The sequence below is a fragment of the Gymnoscopelus microlampas genome (genome assembly GCF_963454915.1).
Source record: "Gymnoscopelus microlampas genome assembly, chromosome: 8".
In the NCBI taxonomy this organism is placed as follows: domain Eukaryota; kingdom Metazoa; phylum Chordata; class Actinopteri; order Myctophiformes; family Myctophidae; genus Gymnoscopelus; species Gymnoscopelus microlampas.
In genome coordinates this window covers 25,339,378-25,364,707 of record NC_139945.1, presented here as the reverse complement: position 1 = coordinate 25,364,707, position 25,330 = coordinate 25,339,378, and the positions used below count along the sequence as shown (strand labels likewise).

The 25,330-nt window shown below is 42.7% G+C and overlaps 1 protein-coding gene across 1 annotated transcript in view; it reads left to right on the top strand.

Annotated features, from left to right (window-relative positions):
- The window catches only part of ankk1 (ankyrin repeat and kinase domain containing 1), a 361,956-nt gene that overhangs the window by 227,763 nt on the left and 108,863 nt on the right, over positions 1–25,330 (top strand). The window lies entirely within an intron of this gene.

Here is a 25,330-nt window from a genome sequence, read left to right as displayed (position 1 = left end):
CGGAGTGGACCAAAAAAACTGTCCCATGCACCTCGATGCCTTCATTTCCCTCAGAGAAAGCCGGTGTGCCACCATCGCACACGTGAGATACGCTGCCTTCTTGTTTTTGTCCTCAAACTCCCCCAGCTCTGGACTTACGAAAGACAGGATACCCCCATCCTCCTGCCAGTCCTCCACAGCAGCAAAGGCAGTCAGTACAGGGAAGGCATATACTCACCCTCCTCATCCCACTGGTCGCAAACAGTTTTCTGTTCAATAAAAGCCTTATACGGACCTGGCAGAGATCCACAGACCTCCTCGACCAGCATCGGTAGCCGCCGCAACAAACATATTCCAGCCTACTCCCCCAGCCCCTCCACCGATATTCTGATGGCCTTGGGGAGATGGCCAAACATCACACAGCCTGCCTCCCGCAGACTGTTACCTATACTGGCAGCACTGTTGATGTAATAGTTGTTATGGAAGATAGCACCTGCCAAGCTTTCACGACTGAGTGACAGAAAGGTGTGAGTCTGTAAAGTCTGTCTCCTCAGGTTTCACCACGAAGGTGCTTGTCGTACCCACCTGTCCTCTCCTCCTCTCCTCCTCTCAGCAGAGAGAGAGAGAGAGAGAGAGAGAGAGAGAGAACAAACGGACAGACAGACAGACAGACAGACAGACAGACAGACAGACAGACAGACAGACAGACAGACATTATAATAAGATGGACAGAAAGAGAATACTGGACAGCAAAAAGTGAGAGTCAGCAGGGGAGAGAGAGAGAGAGAGAGAGAGAGAGAGAGAGAGAGAGAGAGAGAGAGAGAGAGAGAGAGAGAGAGAGAGAGAGAGAGAGAGAGAGAGAGAGAGAGAGAGAGAGAGACAGATGCCACCATATAGAGCATATATCTGAGGTACCCTGCTGTGCTTTAAAGGTAAAGCAGAGAACAGGCATAATTAACAGACAACAGACAGAATCTTAAGATGGACAGAAAGAGAATACTGGACAGCATAAAGTGAGAGTGAGCAGGAGAGAGAGAGAGAGAGAGAGAGAGAGAGAGAGAGAGAGAGAGAGAGAGAGAGAGAGAGAGAGAGAGAGAGGGGGGGGGTGAATGACAGATGCCACCATACGAGTAGTAGAGCATAGATCTGAGGTACCCTGCTGTGCTTACAGATAAAACAGACAGAGAACATATACATATAGACAACAGACAGAATCAAAAGAAAGAGAATACTGGACAGCAAAAAGGAAAAGAGAGAGAGAGAGAGAGAGAGAGAGGAACGACAGATACCACCATAGGGCAGTAGAGATCTTAAGTATCCTGCTGTGCTTGCAGGGCGCACAGAACTGATAAAAAAAACTGTTTTGCATTTCAAATGTCCCCTTTTTGCTTTTCAGGCATATTTACTCTTAAGCGTGCCACTCTTGAGGGGTTTCAGATCATAACCATTGCTCTAAATGCCACGTGTCTCATAAAAATGGAACCCAGCGTCCCTCGTTTTTTTTTGGTCAGTTTCCATTATGCAGATCAAGCCATGTGACACGTTGCTTTAGCCACATTGTGATGTTGGCTTCAAAGAGAGGTTCTAGACCGAGATCCCTGTTAGAGAGCAGCGCCTCGTGACAGGTGCGTGCGTGCCTGCGTGCGTGCGTGACAGCTGCTACCTTTAAACACACGTGAAAGATTGCTGCTATTTGTCTCATAAAGCGTTATGCCCTTGCCAACATGAATTTATAACGTAACGTTGCAATGTGACATACACTGTAGCTCTGAAAAAAATGTAATGCACGTTTGCATGTGTGTGTGAGTGTACGTGCGTGCGCGTGCGTGTGTGTCTATGTGTGTGTGTGTGTGTGTGTGTGTGTGTGTGTGTGTGTGTGTGTGTGTGTGTGTGTCTGCGCGTGTGCGTGTGCATCTGCATGTGTGTGTGTGTGTGTGTGTATGGCTATTACACAGTTTGACTGGGTCAATTCATTATTTACTGTGCGAGATGGGTTTTTACAGTAATCACTGTCAATCAATGTCTTGTCACGTAGCAGCAGTCGCATGCAACGGACAGCAGGGTGTTTGGCTTGACTTGAAGAGCAATATCTACCACCCACATCAAATTATTCCACACCACTCAACTCGCGTAGGCTTAACCCTTTGATGCTTGTGCCCGCTTCCCGTTATGGCCGATAACTCTTGAACCATGCGTCGTACAGTCAGCATCTTTTTTTTGCCTGGATTCCTTCGATGAGGACACAACTATGCATGTAGGCTATAGTAGGCCCCGGCCATTTGTGAAAGACAGATTAAAAATGTTCTTACATTTCCTTTTGTTACACATTATATTTTCTATTAATGTGTTCATTCACATTTAACCACTTAAACCCTCATACTTGGTAAACTTGACCATTGGCTCTGTACTTGGACTGTTCTTTTTTCCCTCTAGACTCACCAAACCTTTTCGCAGAAAATAGACAATCCATAAGCTCACAACACGCCTTGAGGCACATTGTGAGCTTATATATTGTCTATTTTCGGCGACTGTTCCCCCCAGAATAGGGTCGCTATAGGGTTCATGTTATAAAAAATCAGTCAGATTTAGCAGATTCCATTCCAATTGGCCATGACAGCTGCATTGTGTGGGCACTGGGTAGGCAACCCGGCTTGGCAGGTCATGGGGAGGAGCGCACTTTTCTAGTTAATTAGAATTGAGCTTGAGATGGCTTATCAAACTCATGGAGCAGAAAACATCAGGGTTAGCCTGTGCATATTAAATATGATCAGAGAGATCAGAGGGGCTGATAGGAGCGAGCCAGTAATGCACATATTGGACCAGATATAATACACGTTCATACAAGGACTCTGCGTCAGCGGTGGAGTACATCACACTCTACTTCAGTTAGACCCCCCAGAAAAATACGATTATGCGATTGCAGAATGGCCGCATCGCATCGCATAATATGCGCATGGCATCACATAATATGCACTTCGCATCGCATATTTCCGCATATTTCGCAACTTTTCACATTTTTCGCAACGTTTCGCATATCGCATATTTCGCATATTGCTGCATATTTCACAACTTTCCGCATATTTCGCAACTTCCCTTAATTTCAACGCATAAATTTGCAAAAAAACCCCCGCATATTTCATCGCAAAATCAAGGATTTTAGCCCGCATAATCAAGAGTTTTAGCCCGCATAATCAAGAGTTTTAGCCCGCATAATCAATGATTTTTGCCCGCGTTTTTCTGGATGGTCTATTCAGTGGTGGACAGTAACAAAGTACTTGAGTACAGTAGTTGAGTAAATTCCTTTTTTTTTTTTTTTTGTGCTTATTTTTGGATATATTTCACTCCACTACATTTCAAAGACAAATATTGTCTATATTTTTAGGAAGGGAAAGAATACATTATGACACTTGAGCCCTATTTCAAATATATATAGTGAGAATAAGCCTGGACATATTTCCACTATAATTCCATTATATGTTCTGGAAAACCTTTGAAGGAAATGTCTACATTTGAATACAGCAATGCATTCATATTAAAAAAAGAACAATTCATTTGTAATGTGTACTTTTGAATACTTGAATTCTGAGAAACTTATAATTAACGTATTATGTATCTATATACTTTGACTGAAGTACTGGAGCTGGGTATTGTGTCCACCACTTGACACTGCATCATCAGGACAGTCAGTGGTGTAAGTAACTAAGTATGTACTTGAGTACCAATTTTCAGCACTTTTACTTCTACACCAGTACATCTCAGAGGCAAATATTGTACTTTTACTCCAGTACAACTATTTGAAAACTTTAGTTACTAGTTTGTAGATTTTGATTATTACAAAACATACATTAACCACTTCCGCCCTATTTAAACTTTGGCTATTTGAAAATAGACAATCTACAAGCTCACAACAAGTCGCAATGCAATTTTGTGAGCTTGTAGATCTGCTATTTTCGAAAGATGTTTTATACATTTTAGACGTAACACAACTTTGAAACGGGACATTCTGCATAATGAGTACTTTTGGTACTTTAAGTATATTTTGAAGCCAATACTTTTGTACTTTTACTCAAGTCACACAGGCTTTTACTTGTAACAGAGTAGGCTTTTTCTACATTACGGTTTGATACTTTTACTTTTAAACATTTGAGTACTTCTTCCACCACTGAGGACATGTCATCACACTATACTTTTACATGATGATGATATTGGCTCATTAACACTCTGTCCAACACACCAAATAATACAAGCACAATGCCTGGAAAGCATAATAATGAGTGGAGAACATCTGGTGGGTGGCATGAATTAAATTAAAACTGTGAGGTGTCAGTGTCAGTGCAAGGTGGCCTAATTACTAGGCCTATGCTGTAGTGCAGTGTAGGCAGCAAGGTGGCCCGAGGGCCACTAGTGGTGCACCAGCAATAATGTCTGTCCTGGAAAATTGATATTGATAATAAAATGTAAATTTTTGTTTTAACCTTTGCATTTCATTTCTTCCCATTTCCTCATTTCCTCCCACTTGAATAATGTGAAATATATCGTCGCTGTCGGGCAGAAACCTCGTATCTCAACTGCGTCACACAAAAGCATCAAAAGTAGCAGATCCGCAAGCTCAAAATGCAGTGCGAAGCGACACGTTTCGAGCTTGTACTGTAGGTCTGCTACTTTTGATGTTGATAGATAATTTCTAATCAATAGTTTATTAGATTATAATTATTGTATGATTATTGTATTGTATCACTTTGGATAATTGCATAAAGTATGATGTATTTGCTCAGAAGGGACAGTTCCTTAACTGCTAAGATAAGATGTCCTTGCTCCCTGGCCTACTCTTTCTTAACCATGAAAGTTGTGGCTACAGTTTATCTATGATGCCTTAGAACAGGTTACCTTGCCACCCAATAAGCCTTTGCCCCTGTTCATGATGATTATTATTATTGTGGGGTGGGCTTAATAAGAGATAAACTGTCTGTTATAATGCTGAACATTTTGTATTACCAGTAGAGAATATTTTGATGCCTGCACCACCTTGTCTCTCCTGTGCAAATAATAAGTAAACCTGATTATTATTTGAGACTGACTCCGTGTTACTTCTTTTTACGGTCATCCTTTTTGAAAGCGTACCAAACCTGGTTTTCCTAAGTTATCAGTGGTCCCACGAGCCTAAGAAACAATCGGTCCGGTTCCGCCTCGGGAGAGGATATCGGTCCGCGCAAACCTGTCCTCCTCCCCGGAACCCGGATTCGAGACGTTTCCAGAAACCAGCTTGGGTTAGTACGTTTTTTTTTTTCTTACATTATTTGCACAGCAAGGTGGAACTAGAATTTATTGGTAGTTTGCATGTGCCCTGCTGACTCTAGCTGGCTATAGTCTGTCAGGACACATGTTTAATTGCCATCACTGAATTCTAAAGTGCATTCCCATGGTACCATATTTCACTGCTTATCAGTATACTCTCTCTCTCTCTCTTTTTATCTTCCTTCTCCGCGGTTCAATTCATGCTGCCCAGCAGCTACTCTAGTGCTATGATTACATAGGCTAATGAACAGGTTAACTGTTATTTATTTATATAGATAACTATGTGATGTTTCGCCATGCATAGATATGTATATATGCAAAATAGTTGACCTCTCGATCAATCTGTCATTTTCACTGGTTGCTTTTGTGCTGTTAATGTGTTGACAAGTTGTTGACTGACATGCTCAGGGTAATTTTTTGAACTATGTTCTCGTAGACTATTGACCAGGATCAATCACTAGAGCCACATTCGTCTGATTAATCAGACTAAGTCGACTGTGTTCTGCCCGTGTGCAGTTCTTGAAATATATATTGCCTGTGGTTCTGCCCAAGGAAATATATAATGAGACGTCTCGCATCACAGCTCCTCTGCTGTGATTTAAATCTTTTACGTTGCAACTCTTCATAGTTTCTCACTATTTATTATTATTCATTTTGTTGGTTGTTATTGTTTTTTTGTTTTTTTTTGTTTTTTGTCATTCACATTGTCACAGTATGCCAACTTAGAACATGTAGTGGAATTTTATTTTATTCTGTAATCATCTCTCTCTCTCTGTCTCCCCCACATTCCTTCTGGCCTCATCACTGTAGTGTAGCTGACCTTGGAAAACTTCCACTAGCCCTACTTGAAACACCCCCACAGCCAGACTCACTTCTCATCTCTACTCCTCTGGTGTTAATTCCCCATCACTACTTTTCATTTTTGGTGCTGAATAGAAATACTATTTTTTTTAAGATCCACTTAGACATACCTGCTGTGAAGTACACTCTGATTTGTTTGATTTTATTTTATTTTTATATCATTTCATTTAATTATTTTAATTTCATTTTTTGATTTTTGTTTTTTTAAACATTTAATCACGCCCAGGTAAACACCATTTCCCACTTCTACTTTGCCACAGACAGAAATATTTCACCTTGGGTAGGGCTGACATTTCTCTCACTCTCTCTCTCCCTGCAAGTAATTTAATCCGACACACAGATACATTCAGTGTGTGTCAAATAGAGGGGATAATGAGACCTGTCCGCCGTTCCCCCAATGGCGGTCCTGGGATCCTGGTGTTGGACAGTGATGACGTCATGTCAAAACACTTCTATTCCCTGGATCTGCTGAGTTCGCAGCCCCCATTCACCCCTGGAGAGTTGGTAAAAACCCTTGACCAGTATCTCCCTCGTGAAGGTAAGAGGATTTATCACTCTCCTTCTGACCTACATGTCAACCTGTGGTATCTTTATCATGACAATGTAGGCAACTTTACACACGAGGAAGATATCTTCCACTCACTAACGACCAAGCAGCATATTACTCTGTTACATCTGTACTGGTCATCCCATTGGAACGCTGCATTTGCTACTGTGCAACTGACGGCCACCCAGACACGGTTTCACCGCACAGATTATGTTCCACACATATCTATCGCTAGGCCAACACGCTCCACATGGCAGGACATTGGCGAGCTAGCTTCTCGCGCGGTGAACACTGGTAGATTTACACCCCACCCCACCCACTATGGTGTGGAACAGGACCTGACACTCCAGATGTGTCGCATCCCTTTGACGGGTTGGACACGGGTTCTGGCCCTACTCCAAAAACATGTAGATGACTGACCCCCTATGGGTCAGTCTGCAGACTCATTTAATCCTTGACACACAGATACATTCAGTGTGTGTCAAATAGAGGGGATATTTAATAATAATTATAGTAAAACAGGTCAATTGTCTACACAAGCCCACTCACTTCTTGAAATTCAAAATAGAGGTCAACATGTATGTGTAGTATTTATGAGTACCCACTTTGAAATGATCTGATATCTGTCCCATTGGTTCTGATTTATTGTATTTCTCATTTCTGTTCACTTTCTACCCCTTACACAGCCTCTTAAGTTTTAGTCTGAATAATTATTTTTGGCGTTATGGGAAATATCCTCTGCCCGTCACAGGAACCTGGACAGCCCAGGTTCAGACAGGGACCCATCAGTGGTAAAAAAAATAAAAAAAAATATGGCATACAAACTTCATTTGATACATACATTTTTGAAAGTAAGGATGATGAGGAGGTGTTGTTGGACCTAACAAAATGTACTCTTTCTCCACATTCTCAAGATGCGGCCTGTTGGACCTGCTATCGGCGAGCCTTCAGGATTTTCACCCCGGCCCGACGTTCCTCCATCTGACACAACCACTAGTAAGAAATCCAAATCTTTACCTGAACGTCGGGTTTACACTAAAGCCCACCATACACAATCACTTACTGCACAACATAACAAGAATCTACATCACACCTGGGGAGCCGGGGCACGCCGACAGCAGAGCCATCTAGGACCAAATCAAGGTAATACTACACACCACACCCAGAGCACCCCTGGTCTCTCTACACATGGCTCACAAAATACAAGTCAAGCTCCACGTCGAGATTATAGACCATGCAGTGTTACAGTTGTGGAAAAATATTACTATATATATTTTTTTTTGACCATGTAGATCTGATATTTTTGAAAAGTTTCACCATTGACAGACAAAAGGTGATTATTTCCTATCTCCCATTACTATTAAAAAAAATATATATATATCTGTATATGAAATTCAAATTAGAGGTTCTAATATGATATGTGTCAATATAGTATTTGTTATAAAACATTATCCATGTCTGCTCTATACCTTACAGCATCACTGTACCCCGAAAGAAGGTAGCCGAGATCCATTCAGATCCAAATTACTGATGTAAAGATTTTTTGCTGACCCAAGACCTATGGGATCAGAGGTCAGTGGATTTCAGAGGGGTCACAACAGAGGTAAGGTGTACATTTTAACACCTTAAGCCTCCTGTGCTCCTCTGAAACTCCAAAGAAAATATTTAGCGTTCCCTGACTATAGCAAGATGATCTTACAAACTGTAGACTGCCGCCTGTGTGATAATGCCTCTTACATGTCTTCTGTTGTCTTACAGAAATTAGGCTTTTCTTCCAGGCCTGTGGCCTACTATTCTACTCGCCTTGACGCTGTGGCCGCAGCCATGCCCGTCTGCGACAGACATGTCATCGCTGCTGCCCTGGCGGTCAAGAATTCTTCCTCTCTGGTTCTCTTCCATCCCACTACCTTGCTGGTGACTCATGCGGTATCTCTCCTATTGTTAGAACAGAAGCTTAGTTTCATGTCCCCTGCACGACACCTTTCCTGTATAGCGGTATCTCTCCTATTGTTAGAACAGAAGCTTAGTTTCATGTCCCCTGCACGACACCTTTCCTGTATAGCCATCTTACTGAGCTCCCCTCACATCACAGTAGAGCGCTGCACATCACTTAACCCTGCTACCTTAATTCTACTTCCATGTGACGGCACTCCACATTTTTGTGATTGCCTTACTGAAGTTGCCCAAAACACTCTTCCCAGGCCTGAACCCATTTCTGATTGTGATCTCACTTATTTTGTTGATGGTTCTTGTTCTCTTGACTCTCTAGGCAAACGGTGTTCCGCGTACTCTGTGGTCTCCGCCAGCCACGTCATAGAGGCCAAGCGCCTGCCCCCCCACTTATTCTAGTCAGATGGCAGAGCTGGTGGCTTTGACACAGGCCTGTATCCTGGCCTAGGATCACAGCGCCACCATCTGGACCGATAGCGTGTATGCATTCAACACACTGCATGTCTTCGTCGCTCAATGGAAGCTGCGTAATTTCACAACCTCTTCTGGAGGGAAGATCGCCCACTATTCTCTTATTTCATCTCTCTTAGATGCGGTCATGCTCCCATCAGCGCTAGCGGTATGTAAATGTGCTGCACACACTACATCGAGAGACCCGGTCTCTCTGGGCAATGCATTTGCTGATCCTGCGGCGAAAGCCGCTGCGAAAGCCACCCTGTGTGAACCCTCTGATGCTCTAACTCTGTCTCTTGTCACCCCTTCTGTTGTTGATTCCCTAGATATGCACGTCCTCCTGCGGGCCCAGCAGAACGCACCTGAAAAGGAAAAGCTCAAATGGGTCCGTATGGGGTGTGCCTTTGATCGAGAGTGCTACCGCCGTTGCTCCTCTCCCCCTTCTCTACCTTTTCTTCCCAAGTCGCTGTTTCACCCCATCGCACTTCTGACCCATGGACCTGGCCATGTGTCCGCAGAGGGCATGAGAGGTTTAATTAAGCGTAACTTCTGTGCACCAGGTATCACAACTTTTCTTCAAACCTTTTGTAGAGAGTGCTTAATCTCCAGACAATACAACCCTCAGGGGGGAATGAAGATTTCCCCTGGAACCTTCCCTTCTCCCACGCGGCCATTTCAAACTCTTGAATTAGATTTTGTAGGGCCCCTGCCAAAAGTGTACCTTTAGCTAGGTTGATTATGCATGTGACTCCCACTCTGAACGGGCTGTCACCTTATGAGATTCTTTTCGGGCGGCCTTACGTTGTCCCCTCACTAAAACCCCTTCTCATTACCTCAGAAAGACCAAACCTTTCCCGATACAATGAATCGCATCGCTTATGAAATGAAAAGATTTCTGTCCTCAAAACCTGTTGCTTCTACCCTTAGGCAATCTGCCGCTGTGTCTGCTGATCCACCTCACACTATCTCTCCGGGAGAGAGAGGTCCTCCTTAAACCAATCTTGAGGACTAAGGGAGGCCACCAGCCTTGGGGACGTCCATTGTGGGACGGCCCGTTCCAAGTGATTCTCACCGACTCCCACGTCATCAAAGTATTCGGGAGAGCCGGCTGGATCCCTGTCCGACACGTGAAAACTTTCTCCTCCGCCTTTCAAAGACACTACACTCACTTCATAGAATTACATTATCTGGTGATCATTAATTCCATTTGATTATTTAACATTCATTAGTTCAGTTTCTGTTGGGTTGATTTTAAAGTCTAATGTTTTATTCCTTTCTCGTTAGTGATTAGTCTTAGATTTTATTCTTGGTTTTGGTAGCTGAGGGGTTTCTGCTTATGGCGACGAGAACATATTTCTTGGCATAACAGAATCCCACCTTTTTGTTTATTTGATCAACCCATAATTTTGAACACATGTTAAATTTCCACCCTATAGTCTCAAACCCTGGTTGGTAGTCATAATCTTAAAGCGTTTTGCACCTAATCTAAGTCATGAAAACCCTTTTTACATACACTTGGTCCGCCATCTTTGTCTTCTGGGGTCTCTTCCCTTCTCCTCTTGCTGCTCTCCCCTGTAAAACTGATCATGCACATACTCTCTGGTGCGAAACAGACACATTGTATCCCCCTCCTGTTACGTAAGTCTAGTAGTTAAGTAGACAGCACAAGGTATTCTGATGACAATATTAATTTATCCACGTTATTTGGATAGTCCCCTGCTGAGACATGCATTTGTGGGATTGAGGGACACCATGTTGGTTATTTTCAGTGTGACATTGACATTATTGTTAGGAACTAGAAGCTCGCCCCCGCTACGCGGGGGCTCGCGTCTAGCCCGCGGCCACGCCCACGTAGCGCCCGCGGTCACTTGGCAACTCATATAAGTGGCGTAGCGTCATGAGGGTCAGTGGGGCCGTGGCTCGGTCAGTGAAGACCCTGTAGTGCGGATGATATGTGGCATAGAGGGGCAGATTGTAAATCCCCAGAGGAAACATCCGTGGGCTACCATTGGTTCAGCGATGTGTGCGGTCGCCTTGGTCCCACATAAACATGGGTAGTTGGGGCCCACATAAGGGCCAGGTAGAAGCTACTTATAGCCTGGATGGGCATCGCAGTTGGGACTGAAGTGGATGCCGCTGACATTGCTGACATGGGGTCCATATGGTTTAGCCCACCTTGAAACCATATGGGAACTACGCTGGCATGCTGGCTGTAATGCAAACGCTGCATCATACCTGCAGTGTGTAGTTTGATGTTGTGTGTGTAGCAGATATACCTGCAGTGTGTAGATCAATGTCCATATGAAAGTCAATGCCCAGCAGTGTTTTTTTTCCCCAGCAGAGTTTCTAGTGTCTCTGTCTCTCTCTGGAAGAGGTTGCACATGAACTCTGCAGCCGCACTGAGGCGCTCCAACACAAACACTCTGACATTAAGCTGCTTCACACAACAAACATCAGCACGACGCTGCTGTTTGTCCAAAAGACACAATATCTCCTCTCCCACCGACGTCATGTGTTCATTTATCGACAGCCGTACAGACTCCTTTTGACACATTTTACCTCGTTTATCCAGCTCTCACTGACTCATCGGGCTGTTATTTTGCTGCGATCAAGTCAACGATGTGAGAGATTAGCTATCACAGACGGACGGACAGGGGGTGAAACATAGTCTTGCGCCATGCCTTTCGGCCTGGCGGAGACAATAAAAAAAGGAAAGTAAAGGAAATGAGCATTTCTGCAACAAAAGTAGTCAACAAACTATACTATGAAAACATGGGCCACATTGTCAAAGAATGTAAGAAAGAGGCAGTCATGTAGAAAATAGCCGATCTACAAGCTTACAAAGCCTCTCAACGTGAGGCGTTTTGAGCTTGTAGATCGGCTATTTTCACAATATGTACTTGTGGAACGGAGTCAAACAGAATGGGGGGGTCCCCAGATCAAGTACGTTTATTTGGGGGGGGGGGGGCGGCGTGAAAGGGTTGATAAGCACTGCTGTAATCGGAGCGAAATTATCTGAAATTACTACATGACCATAATGCAGCCTAACATGCGTTGCACGGGGCGGTCCTGCCATTACGTTAGTTACTGTAGTTGCTGTGGAGCTACTATTAGTTCTCCAGAAGACACACACAAACATACACCATCTACAATGGACGAACTGAGCAGCAATATTGACATTCACCACACGAACGTGCATTGTTGACAAAGTGATTGCACAGCCGCTGCAGGCATGACAACCACGTTAGCGTTTGCGACATGGCAGCTATCACAGCGCCCCGTCCGTCGTCGCTGGGACTAACTGTGATGGCTACAGCAGTAACAGCAAGCTGTCTGCGATGCCATTGTCTGGAGACTGCTCTTAGCGTGACACGACCAATGAGAGTGAGCGCTGTAGTTGTTGCTAAGATACGGTGGCGTCTCTGCCCCATAGCTTGTAGATCTCTCACGCATGATTGGCGTAGGCTGCGTTGCCAGGTCTGACTGTTTGTATAAGCGATTTTGGGCTTATTTGGGTGCACTTTTGGGCTCGTTTCCATAGACCACGGCAGCGCTTATTTCTTTCCCGTGACCGATGTGGCAAAAAAAGTGCAAAACGAACCATCCGGAAGTAAATTGCGAGATGAAATATATAGCACTTTTTGATTATTAGAGAAGGAGACACATGTGAAGGTTGAAAATGAAAGGTAGGAGATTATATAGTTTTTCATGAGGGATTTTTGTAGCAAGTTGTGAGAGAATTGGGCCACTCCTGTGGGCGGGGGGCTGATTAGAACCATTGGGGTTTGAAAGGAGACGCTCTCTGTTTGAGTGGAAAGATATGACATCTTCAACCTGTCTTATTACTTGGAAAAACGCCACTATTTACAAATTCCCTTGTCCATTTTCCAAATTGACATCAAACGCCCGGCCTGTTTTGGGTCTGTGGTAAACATGCCTTCGCTAATCTCCCCCTCACAGGATGGTCAGGCTGCTGTTATCCAGCCATAATACAACCTGCAGTGACGATGTATGCTGCAGAGACAGAGGAGCGCCCTCGCGGGCCTCGTGTAGACTACCCCCACCGATCGAAGAGATCTGGGAACAAGTACTTAGGGTACATTCTGGCCAATCCGTTTACATCTCAATCTGAGACGGTAGGATGGGGCCTTTTCCCCTTTGGTGGAGTGGTAGCTGCTTTCCAGAAAATCAACCAGCTTGCTGTTGAGCTCCTCACGTTGACCAATGACGACCGCCAGTCTGGCGGCCCTTAATTCGGAACAATTTCAGAACAGAATTGCTAGATACACTGGAAGCGAAGGCCAGAGGCGTTTCTAAAGTAATTGGGACGGGTTGCTGTTTTTATATTCAAAATAATTATGATAATGTCTCTTCTGCCATAGGAAGGATGCAAGATGCAGTCCGTGAGCCCCTCCCTGCTGACGACTTCGCCTCGTACCTCCAAAATCTGGGCTGGGGGTGGCTCACCTGGACTGCTGGAGTGATACTTCCCATCTTGATCCCTCTGGTACTATGTCTCTTAGTCTTACAATGCTGTCTCATCCCCCTGGTCAAACAGTTTGTGCACCGCCTGTTCTCCAGAGCTATACCCACTTCGAGATCAACATTCTAACATTCCATAATACAGTCCTTTAGCAAATCGAAATTTAAAAAAAAAATGTATTGCATTATTGAATTTGTCTATCTTGTGCTCCCTATGTTCTCTCCCCCTTCCCCCCATCTCCTTCACCTCTATACTTCGTTTACTCGTTAGGAGATAAAGTCTGCATATTTTGACTTGCCCCATTGTTGTCATTTCTGAATAGAGTCACAGGGTCGATAACTTGATGATGCTTGGTTGACTGACACCCTTTGACCCTATCCAAACTGATAAACAAGATGAGGGATTGATAGATAATTTCTAATCAATAGTTTATTAGATTATAATTATTGTATGATTATTGTATTGTATCACTTTGGATAATTGCATAAAGTATGATGTATTTGCTCAGAAGGGACAGTTCCTTAACTGCTAAGATAAGATGTCCTTGCTCCCTGGCCTACTCTTTCTTAACCATGAAAGTTGTGGCTACAGTTTATCTATGATACCTTAGAACAGGTTACCTTGCCACCCAATAAGCCTTTGCCCCTGTTCATGATGATTATTATTATTGTGGGGTGGGCTTAATAAGAGATAAACTGTCTGTTATAATGCTGAACATTTTGTATTACCAGTAGAGAATATTTTGATGCCTGTACCACCTTGTCTCTCCTGTGCAAATAATAAGTAAACCTGATTATTATTTGAGACTGACTCCGTGTTACTTCTTTTTACGGTCATCCTTTTTGAAAGCGTACCAAACCTGGTTTTCCTAAGTTATCAGATGTTTTTGAATTTGTATCCTGAAAAGTTAGCCTGGTTCCATACCATAGACCCCGCCCACTCTCTGAGTGGACTGCCTCTTGGTCTGGTGTTGTAATTGTGAACCTAGGATTTCTCCGGTACAAAATGTACCGGAGAAATGAGAGTCGGAGGTGGGGGTGGGGATCCCTTAGGATTGGTTTAGGGAAATACTTGTCTCCTCCCCCTTGTAATCGCCTACACTGGAGCCAATGTCAGACTGAAGCTCCACACAGCTTCAGTCTGATAATCAGGCTACTGAAAAGTACGTTTTGGACCGTAAAGTCTCGCTTTTGCGACACTTCTGGTCGGGCGCCGGAAGCGCGACTTATGGTGGGTGACATTCAGGACAAACACGTTGCATAGTGTTCTAACACTATATAGACATCAGATCCCCCCCCCCCCCCCCCCCCACAAAAAAAAAAGCTATTCAAATACGCGATTTAGAGCAAGGAACATAGGCGCATGTTTTTAACTGCTCCCGTTACGGAGTTATGACATTTCTCTACTGTACCACTCCTCCTAGGATATCATAACATCAAAAAAAAGTTAATAAAACCGTCGGGTGAAATTCTCCTATAAATGTAATTTAAAGGTTTTAGCTGGATTCAGATGGAAGCTAAACCTAACTTTAATCCTGTAAGTTGTAACCGCAACTTAACAAAGTTAAATAAATAACAATCAAGAAATTTAAATGATATGACATGAGCAGCTTATTTTTTTATATTTCAACATTCCACTCACGCTTTTCCACTCATGTTTTTTTTAATGCCCAAATAGAAAATGTGCATAAAAACAGGTGGATGGAAACGCAGTAGCCTATAGTCTATTTGTGGCCACTGACCAGTTCCACATGGACCCAGCTGAGGATAAACGCCTTGATCAAGGTCACTTTGAGAGTAGTTAGTATAGTGTTAGGAGAGTGTCCTACTCATTCAGCCCCAATCCCCTCTCGCTGGCAAAACAAGAAGAAGTCAAGTCACAGAGTCACAAGGGATACACACAACAAGCCCTTGTCGTTCCATTCTGCTGCTTTGTTCTCAGACGCCCTGTTGCTAAACTTCTTCAAATCTTTTTAATGGAATAACATGACCTGCATACAGCAGCATACTGTATAATGCAGATAGTAGATACCATTATGCTTCATATAAAAAAATAAAACAGTTGGTCACTTCTTCTGTGTTTTTAAGCATAAACCAACTATAATGACTATGCCTGCAGAAACTGTGTGGGCTCACTGTAAACCGCTGTAAAGATTGAGCAGAATGTATATGTGTTTTGAATATGGTATAGTTATAGAAAAGGTCACAACGTTATTTTCTCGGCATAGCCCTGCAAACGTGTGTCAACATATTGCAGTAGCCTCGCGTGGCCAGACAATATCACACGACACACTGCGTGGATATTAGTCTGGTCCCTATCAACGATAGATTTTTTTCCAAGGGGCGGTTACAAAAAGATCCAAACGGACTCTATTGGTTAGACCTAAACCAATCAGAGCAGTGCTTCCTTGTACGTCATTGCTCCAAATAAGCTGATAAGCCCGCCCATACTGGGCCCTGATTGGTCCCGCACAACCTCTGCGGGAGAGAAATAAATTCTCTATGGAGGGGGGCCAGAACTAATCTGCCGAGGGCTAAATTGCATGCAATTTTGCAAAGGCAGATTCGTCTGGAACCAGGCTAATATTGCAGTGTTCTGTAAGGAATAATAATTCAACTTGAGCAATGACCAAACTTGATTTGATATTAAAAATATATGATTTTATTTAATCAAACCTAAGCTGGACATGCAACATTTAATAACATGGAAAATCTCAACATTAAAGGAGAATTTCGCCCGATGTTTTTCTTACCTTTCTTATGATGTTATGATATCCTAGGAAGAATATTTTCATAACTCCATCCCGGGTCCGCCACAGTTAAAAACCCACGCCTATGGGACTTGCTCTAAATCGCATAATTATTATAATAGCTTTTTTGGCATTTTTTTCCTGAGATCTGATGTTCATAGTGACACAACACTATGAGTTTCTTGAATGCGCTCCACCGTAAAGTCTCGCTTTTGCGACACTTCTGGTCGGGCGCCGGAAGCGCGACTTATGGTGGGTGACATTCAGGACAAACACGTTGCATAGTGTTCTAACACTATATAGACATCAGATCCCCCCCCCCCCCCCCCACAAAAAAAAAAGCTATTCAAATACGCGATTTAGAGCAAGGAACATAGGCGCATGTTTTTAACTGCTCCCGTTACGGAGTTATGACATTTCTCTACTGTACCACTCCTCCTAGGATATCATAACATCAAAAGAAAGTTAATAAAACCGTCGGGTGAAATTCTCCTATAAATGTAATTTAAAGGTTTTAGCTGGATTCAGATGGAAGCTAAACCTAACTTTAATCCTGTAAGTTGTAACCGCAACTTAACAAAGTTAAATAAATAACAATCAAGAAATTTAAATGATATGACATGAGCAGCTTGAATTGATCTTATTCAAATGTGTACCTGAGTTACCAACACACTACGGTCGCAGTGTAATGTGTCCTATAGGTCCAGTGATGAACGTTGTCTTGTCCTGGCAACGTGATGGACTACAGGCAAGATTTACGCCGGATTTAGGGTGAAAGCGTGAAGTGGATCCGACTGATCCGTCCTTTCGTCTCATCAAGAGCAGGCTGAGTGCAGGCAGGAGCTGTGGCACGCCAGGCTATCTTTAGGGATGCCCAGGTCAGAGCAGGTCAAAAGGCTGTATGTGTGTAGCAGGAGACCAGGCAGGAGAGCAGTTGTCGTAGCGTTGAATCAATACGCTTGGTCGTAGTGGGGGTCCGGTCGTCTGGGGACCCCGAGCTGCCACGTCCTATACTGTTCTAGTCGGAGCGAGAGAGAGAAAGACGAGCCGCATCCGGCTGTGGAAGGCCCAGGCCGTGTTACGGCCTTCCAGCCACGAAGCCAGAAGTCATCGAAGAGCATGAAGAAGAGGAGGGGGTCACACACAGCGTTTATGTTACTTAATCTCACTTAAATCTGTGTTCCTTCCGCTTTGTGTGTCCTTGTTGTTGTCATGCTGTGTTTGCTCCCACCGCCACTGGTTCTCCCTAGGTGCCCGTAGGCAGCAGCATTGGTACACTTTCATCTATAAGGCAATCTTGGGTGGAATTCTCCCCTCTTATATCTCCTCAAAATTCGAGGTGGTAAAGAACGGCCTCAATCTCAGATCAAATGCATGGATACGTTGTGTAGTACCGGCTTACTCATCTGAGGTGGGCAAAAAATGCCTTGCTTTTTATGGTCCATGGGCTTGGAACGACCTCCAAAAGAGTTTCAAACTTGCCACACTTATCTCTGTGCGAAGGTTTAAAAGTCATTGTTGATGAACTTGCTCATTCCTGTAATTGTTTGGATGTCTAAAAAAAAACTAAAAAAAACACTATGTCATTGTACATGTGGGTAAAATTCTATGAATTGCTACGTGTAATAATTTTGGATTAATTTCCTGCTAGGTCAACTGGTTTGGTTGAGTTGAGTTAATAATTAGTTTCACTAGGAGATTTGTTTTTAAGGTTCCTGGGAGTCATGGATGTATCAATATTACTGTTGTACTGATTTGTATGTTTGTTTTTGCAGAGATGTGAAATTTTTAATCTGCCCCTTGGCCAGTTCCCACTTGTAAAAGAGACTCAATGTGTTTTACTGGTTAAATAAAGGTTAAATAAAAAAAAATAAAACCACCCCAGCACCACCAGTGGGCTCTGGTTATCCTTCTTCACCTCCTCTATCAATCTCCTAAGGGCCAAGATCTGGGCTACGGTACTTCTCCCCTCCCGAAAGCCATTTTGGTTCTCCCTCAGGTGAGGGTCGATGGCCTGCCGAATCCTGTTTAGTATCATTCTGTTGAAAACACAATCCAATAAAGTGAAACAGTATCCTGATCCATTCAGGGATATGAGTCTGTGTGTCTCTTTGAAGTATAGAGACAAGGCCTCTGAAATAGAAAGTTTCGGTCCATGATAATGTCTGTGAAATTAGATGCAATGTCCAGAGGAACATTTGTGAGGGTCAATAGGTCAGCCCCACTGTAGAGTGGAACATTAGTAGACAGAGAGAAGTACTTGCTGTGTACATTTATGTATCCAATACTGTAAGTGTGGAAACTGTATGAAACTATAATTGTGCTTCTATATCGACACTTGATTACTACCAGAACAAAGGTCTGCCATACTCCATGAGCAGAAGCAAAAGGCCATTATTCCTCAGTGCAACGTTGTTACATTTATTCTGAGCCGACTGAACCTCTTGGCGTGAAGAGATTCCAATTAATCCAGTTTTGATAGAGCGTGCCATAAACAGGGATATACGGTATGTCTCCACTTGTGAAGCATGAGTTGGCATATGTAATGATTGCTTCTAATTAAACTGCAGCCTCGTGCTGCCACTGACAGCCCGTTCTGCATGAGAAGTGTGTGTGTGCGTGCGTGTGTGCGCGTGCATGTGCGCGCGTGCGCGCATGCGCGTGTGTGTGCGTGTGTGTGTGTACTTGTATTGAGAAATAAACATTGGGAGGACAATGTTCCTGGTCCTCACAAGGCAAATGGTGTTTTTTTATGGTATGGTAAAAAAAAATGGCTTAAAATTAGGAAAGGATACAGATAGGGGTTAGCGCTAGGATTACCATTTCTGGCGCCTGTGTGTGTGTGTGTGTGTGTGTGTGTGTGTGTATCGGGGCTCAATAGAAAATAACAACTAGCACTCTCAGTATATGATGCAGTTTACGGGTGCACACTGCACGGCTCAAGCCTTCTTCAGCGTGTATCAAGCTTCTACACGCTGAAGAAGGCTTGACGCCAAATTGCTCCGGGCAGAAAAACTGGTACCCTTCCATTGTGTTAGGGTCTATTTTGACCCGTTTTCAAGTTTGAATTGGTAAAAAGTACCCTTTACATTTCTTTATTAGAACGAGGCTTATGATATCCTCAGAAATAGCCATTTTAACACAACAAAATTATTTATCATCATTTTAATTAATTCTGATGGTCTCAAAAAAAAGTGACACTTGTGGTGTTAGGGTCCGAAAAGACCCGGCAAAGAAGTGTGGCTCAATTCCCCCCCAAATTGTCAAGATTCAATGCTTACATGTTTGAGAGTGAGAGAGACTTGTCCTCAATTAGCATTTGCTATCAGGAGTAAAATAAAGTTTGAGTTCATGAAAAATAAATGACTTTTTACCTTCTATGGTATACGGGTCAATTTGGACCCTAACACCACTAGTGTCACTATTTTTAGTCATTTAAGAAAAATTAAAGTTAAAAAAACGAAAACAAGTATTTTTTTAATTTATTTTTTTGGAAGTGTGTTCTAATTATTATTCTTAATTATTCTATTCTAGCTAGATAACATCATTATCCATTGCCTTCATTATAGGAAATTTAATGAGTGAATTTTAACATTTTTATAATAGAAAACGAGACATATTGAAAGATGAAACCCTAGCCCTAACCAAACATAATATTTAAAACGTGTTTACATGGTTATGAGAATGCATTACAAGTCAGCTATGAGGTGGGAGAAAAATAATCAATGAAAATGCTTATTTTTTGAGTATTTTGGGCTGATTTAAATCACGGGTCAAATTTTAACCGCTAACACCACAAGTGGATGCAGTTTTCTAACACAATGCAAGGGTTAAGTGTCTTTCAAACTGCTCAAAATAGCAGAAGATCTAAGGGTGGAGCTTACTGGTTGAAGAGACAGATGAGTTCTTCTTGAGTCAAGGCACATGTGTAAGCAAGTGTCATGGCTATCGGCCAAACGAGGCATGACTTATGCCTGTTTAAAGTTTGCATTTTCAAAAAATTGCTATAGCGCCCCCCTTTGGCCAATTGGAGTAAGATTGGTTTCAGTGATATTTGGAATGACCCTCAACATTACTGCAAAGTTTCAAACAAAATGTGAGTCTGCATGTATGTGTTAGGGGCAGACAAATCATTTTCATAATACTGCAATATTCATTGGCATGAGGAGACGCATGTGTGTATCAAAGTTTCATGTGTGCGCGTGTGTCCGTGCGTGGGTGTGTGCGTGCGTGCGGGTGCGCGTGCGTGCGTGTAATACCATTCAGCATCAAGCCTCTCAGAGGTCTGAGTTTTAAACCATTCCTTTTGTCTTACTCAATTAACTCTCCAGGACTCAGCAGCACAAATAGAAACCTGCTAGATTCATCACGTCTGCGTTGATTTCCCTCTTCACCTCTTACTGTACTCTCGGCAGAGTGATGTTAAATTATGATGGACTGTAAGCTTAGGCCCTAGAAGTAATGTTGTAGGCTACTGAATACAGAGCCACGCTTCAACCTTCCTCTTACCATCCATTCGGTCTAGTTGAAAACCTTCCGAGGCATCTGCTGTATAGAGCCTACATGACTGTTATCTTGCTTTAGCCAATATATCGGCCATTTGGCACTGGACCTAGATAAAGTCTTCTAGCTAAAATCTTTACCCCCCGCCCCTCCCCACGGATTTTCTGTAAATATACTTTTACTGCTCCTATTGATGATCTCTTGTATAGTATTGTATGTCTTGATGAATTGAATACACATGACCACAATGGAAACAAGCCCCCAGGGCTTTTTGTGTTATGCTTTTGGCATTATTGTATAACTGTACCTCTGAAAAAAAACTGTTAATGACGTATTGAATCAATCAAAGATTATTCGACAGTTTTTGATTACCGGTACATCGGTATCTGCAATGTACAGCCGATGTGTCCCGATTTTGAACCGCTTTAAACCTGGCATACATATTTTGACCATGTAGTTACAGGCAAAAGTTACAAAATAGCTTACAACGTGTCATGCCGCAATCAGCGCAATGCATTGTGATGCTAGTTTTGAAAAGTTTGAATAGGGCTTAAGTGGCTAAAATAAAGTTAAATTTTTTACATACTTCTTTGCATGTTCACTGTGTAATTAAAGTGAAATGTTCCTTTCATATATTGAATTGTTTTCCTTATATATCTATCAAAATGTTATTTGTGTTCATTTTTACTTTATTTATTAGACGTTAATTGTTCTCAAACTTTAAACTTTAATCACATCCACGTCTTTCAAATTGATTTTAATGTATTTTTATATATATTTCCAAAATGGGGATCGGCATCAGACCTAAAACTCTTCTGGCATATGGGTCGGGCTCTAATCTGGTATCTAAAACATTGGTTCTCAAAGTGGGGTCCAGTGACCCCCAGGGGTCCTTGGGGGGATACCAGAGGGTCCCCAGTAAAAATGTGTTAATAAAGCGTCACAATCATTTTAACCCCTTTATCCATATTTTACATACATATTTTATATTAAAAAAATAGCAGATATACAAGCTCATAGCATGGCACGAGTGCCGTGCTATAAGCTTGTAGATCTGCAATATTTTGACAAATCTTGAAAATGTGTGCAAATATTTTTGCACATCTTCTACTACATTAACACAAATCTTCGCTCCTGGGGGTCCCTGGCACAACATATTTTCAGGTGGGGGTCCGCGGCCACATACATCAATTTGAGGGGTCCTCGACACGAAAAAGTTTGAGAACCACTGATCTAAAAGCTCAGTTCCAGTTGATGTGACCCAGGGTGTAACATGATGTCCTGTTCAGTCCTGAGTCACACTGCACGGAGGTGTAGCCAAACATACAGCAGTGATTTAGCACTCGTCCGACAGCCCAGGTGTTTCATTTCACTAACAATGGAGCGGTGACGTCACCATGCCGGGGACCGCCACCATCCTCTCATCCCTAATCGTACAGCTGGGATTTGTAAATGCTGTTCTTATTTAAGGCATGCTCTTTGTCCCGGCAAATAAAGACGACGCAGGTGAATGGGAATCAGGACGGGGTGATGGATGGATAGGCCTGGATCTGGATGAATGAGAGCAAGGAGAGGGGAAGGTAAATGAAGGGAGAAGCCTCTTGTTTAATGCATGAGAGCATTTTTGATAATGAACTGTGAGTGGCTGAGTCTTTGTGCGTGTGCGTGTGCGTGTGCGTGTGCGTGTGCGTGTGCCCGTGTACCCGTGTGTGCGTGTGCGTGTGCGTGTGCCTGTGTGCGTGCGTGCGTGCGTGCGTGTGTGCGCGTGTGTGCGTACGTGGGTGTTTATGTTTGTGTATCGTTCGGAATCGGACACTGTGACAAACATTGTCCAATACGAGTAAACAGAAAACACAAAGTCAAGCTTGTGATTGTTCAGGTTACAGAGGTCCAATAAACCACTTGTTTTCCGTCAAGAACCCCACAGAAACCCCATAGGGCATGGCAGTGGTGGCCATTTTGTGGTTCCACTAACAATACAAAAAAATCCCATAGAAATTTCCAAACAATATATATATCAATTATTTTAAGCCTAGAATCAAGCCATCCAGGTTACTGGTGAATCATGACCATAACACATTTGTTCTGTGAAAAACTTAAATATATATATATTTTTTAAATTCTTCACAGAATCAAATGTTTTATGGTCATGGGCTAGGATGATTAGCAGACTGAAAAACAAAGACATCCTGAGTTCTTTCTGTAAGCATCAAATCCTCCAGAAAGCTGCCAGCATTTCTGGACGTGTCTGAGAAGCTGAATCTCCTCTTTTCCTGCAGCACGTAATGTTTTACTACAGCCCACCACCTTGACTGTCAGTCCTTCATCCCCTCCGTTGTATGACTTTTAAAGGCTCCATCAGTTATTTATTTATTTTATTTACTATATTGTTTTTACTTTTGTTACTGTTTGGAATGTTTTACCACTTAAACCCTATGCTTGGTTGACCGGGGTAACCCAGGGCTCTATACTAGCCCTTTTCCCTGCCTTTTCCGCCCTATACACACAATATCTTTGGTGAAAATAGCCAGCCTACAAGCTCAAAAAGCATTGCTTTGCGATGCTTTGTAAGCTTGTAGAATCGGCTATTTTTACCCCAGAATAGGGACACTAGGGTTCATGTGGTTAAGATAATTGTATTCCACATTTAGCTCCTCGGGGTGTTTTGTTTGTTTGTTTGTTTGTTAATATTGTTGTTGAATGTTAGTGTGTGTTCTTCTGTGAACCAGCTGCTGAAAACTAATTGCCCCTGGTGGGATTAAAAAAAGGTTGTTAAAAGTTGAAGTTGATAGACTTTGTTTGTTACAACAGAGATACATAACAATGTTTTTGCAACCCAGTCGCCAAGAGAAAACGTTGGCTCTGAACATTTTTGCACAAGATATGTTGAAGATTTTAAGTTTCCAATCCGAATACAAGAACGCTCGCCCCAAAACACGTTCGCCCCGGGTCGAATCCGGCAACCTCGGAACGGTCGCCACCAGGTATTCCTAAACGTAACCTCAGTAAAACTATGCCTAACCCTAACTTTATTCCTAAACTTAACCTCAGTAAAACTATGCCTAAACCTAACCTTATTCCTAAACTTAACCTCAGTAAAACTATGCCTAACCTTATTCCTAAACTTAACCTCAGTAAAACTATGCCTAAACCTAACCTTATTCCTAAACTTAACCTCAGTAAAACTATGGCTAAACCTAACCTTATTCCTAAACTTAACCTCAGTAAAACTATGCCTAAACCTAACCTTATTCCTAAACTTAACCTCAGTAAAACTATGCCTAAACCTAACCTTATTCCTAAACTTAACCTCAGTAAAACTATGGCTAAACCTAACCTTATTCCTAAACTTAACCTCAGTAAAACTATGCCTAAACCTAACCTTATCCCTAAACTTAACCTCAGTAAAACCATGGCTAAACCTTAACTTATTCCTAAACTTAATCTCAGTAAAACTATGCCTAAACCTAACCTTATTCCTAAACTTAACCTCAGTGAAACTATGCCTAAACCTAACCTATTCCTAAACTTAACCTCAGTAAAACCATGGCTAAACCTTAACTTATTCCTAAACTTAATCTCAGTAAAACTATGCCTAAACCTAACCTTATTCCTAAACTTAACCTCAGTGAAACTATGCCTAAACCTAACCTATTCCTAAACTTAACCTCAGCAAAACTAACCCTAACCGTATTCCTAACCTTAGGGTTACAAGAATACAAGAACCGCTGGGGGCGAGCGGTCCGCAAGTGTGTTTTGGGGCGAATTATCCGGTTACCGACAATCCTATACAAACATTGCCTAATTAAATGGGTGGACGTCACAAACATAACATCAGGACTTGCAAAGTGCACCGTTGGCTCCGATCCACACCAAACTTGACACAAACGCTGTTCAGGGGTCTGCTATAAGAATAATCACACAAGGGGCCAGGTGCTTCGCTGCTCATCCATACCAAACTGGTCACAAACACGTTTCAGGTGTCTGCCATGACAACAGTCACACCTGTGGCCCCAGGAGCTGCCAGGGGCCACAGGTGAGTCATTGCTCCAATGTGCACCAAACTTGGCACAAACACTGTTGAGATGAGATAGTCACACCCGGGGCCATGTTGTACAACCCAGCTTAGTGCTGCCAGGGGCCATACGTTGGCAAGGCGCACCGTTGCTTCGAATCCGCAACAAACGTGTCAAAAACGCTGTTCAGGGGTCTGCTGTGAGAATATCCACACCAAAAAACCCACATACGCCGCACTACAGTCTAGTGTTTAATAATTTAAATGGCCGTATGACTATGACCATTGCTCTGTTAAATAAAACAAGGATCAAAATAATCAAATATCACGATACATTTTTAAGTAGTGTGAAAATGAATTGTACATATAATTTAATAGAATATATAATTTAGGCTATTTCATGAGCAGAAAATTGTTATTTATGATTATTTATTGTCTCCGCCAGGCCGAAGACATGGTGGAGAGTATGTTTTACCCTCCGTCCGTCCGTGTGTC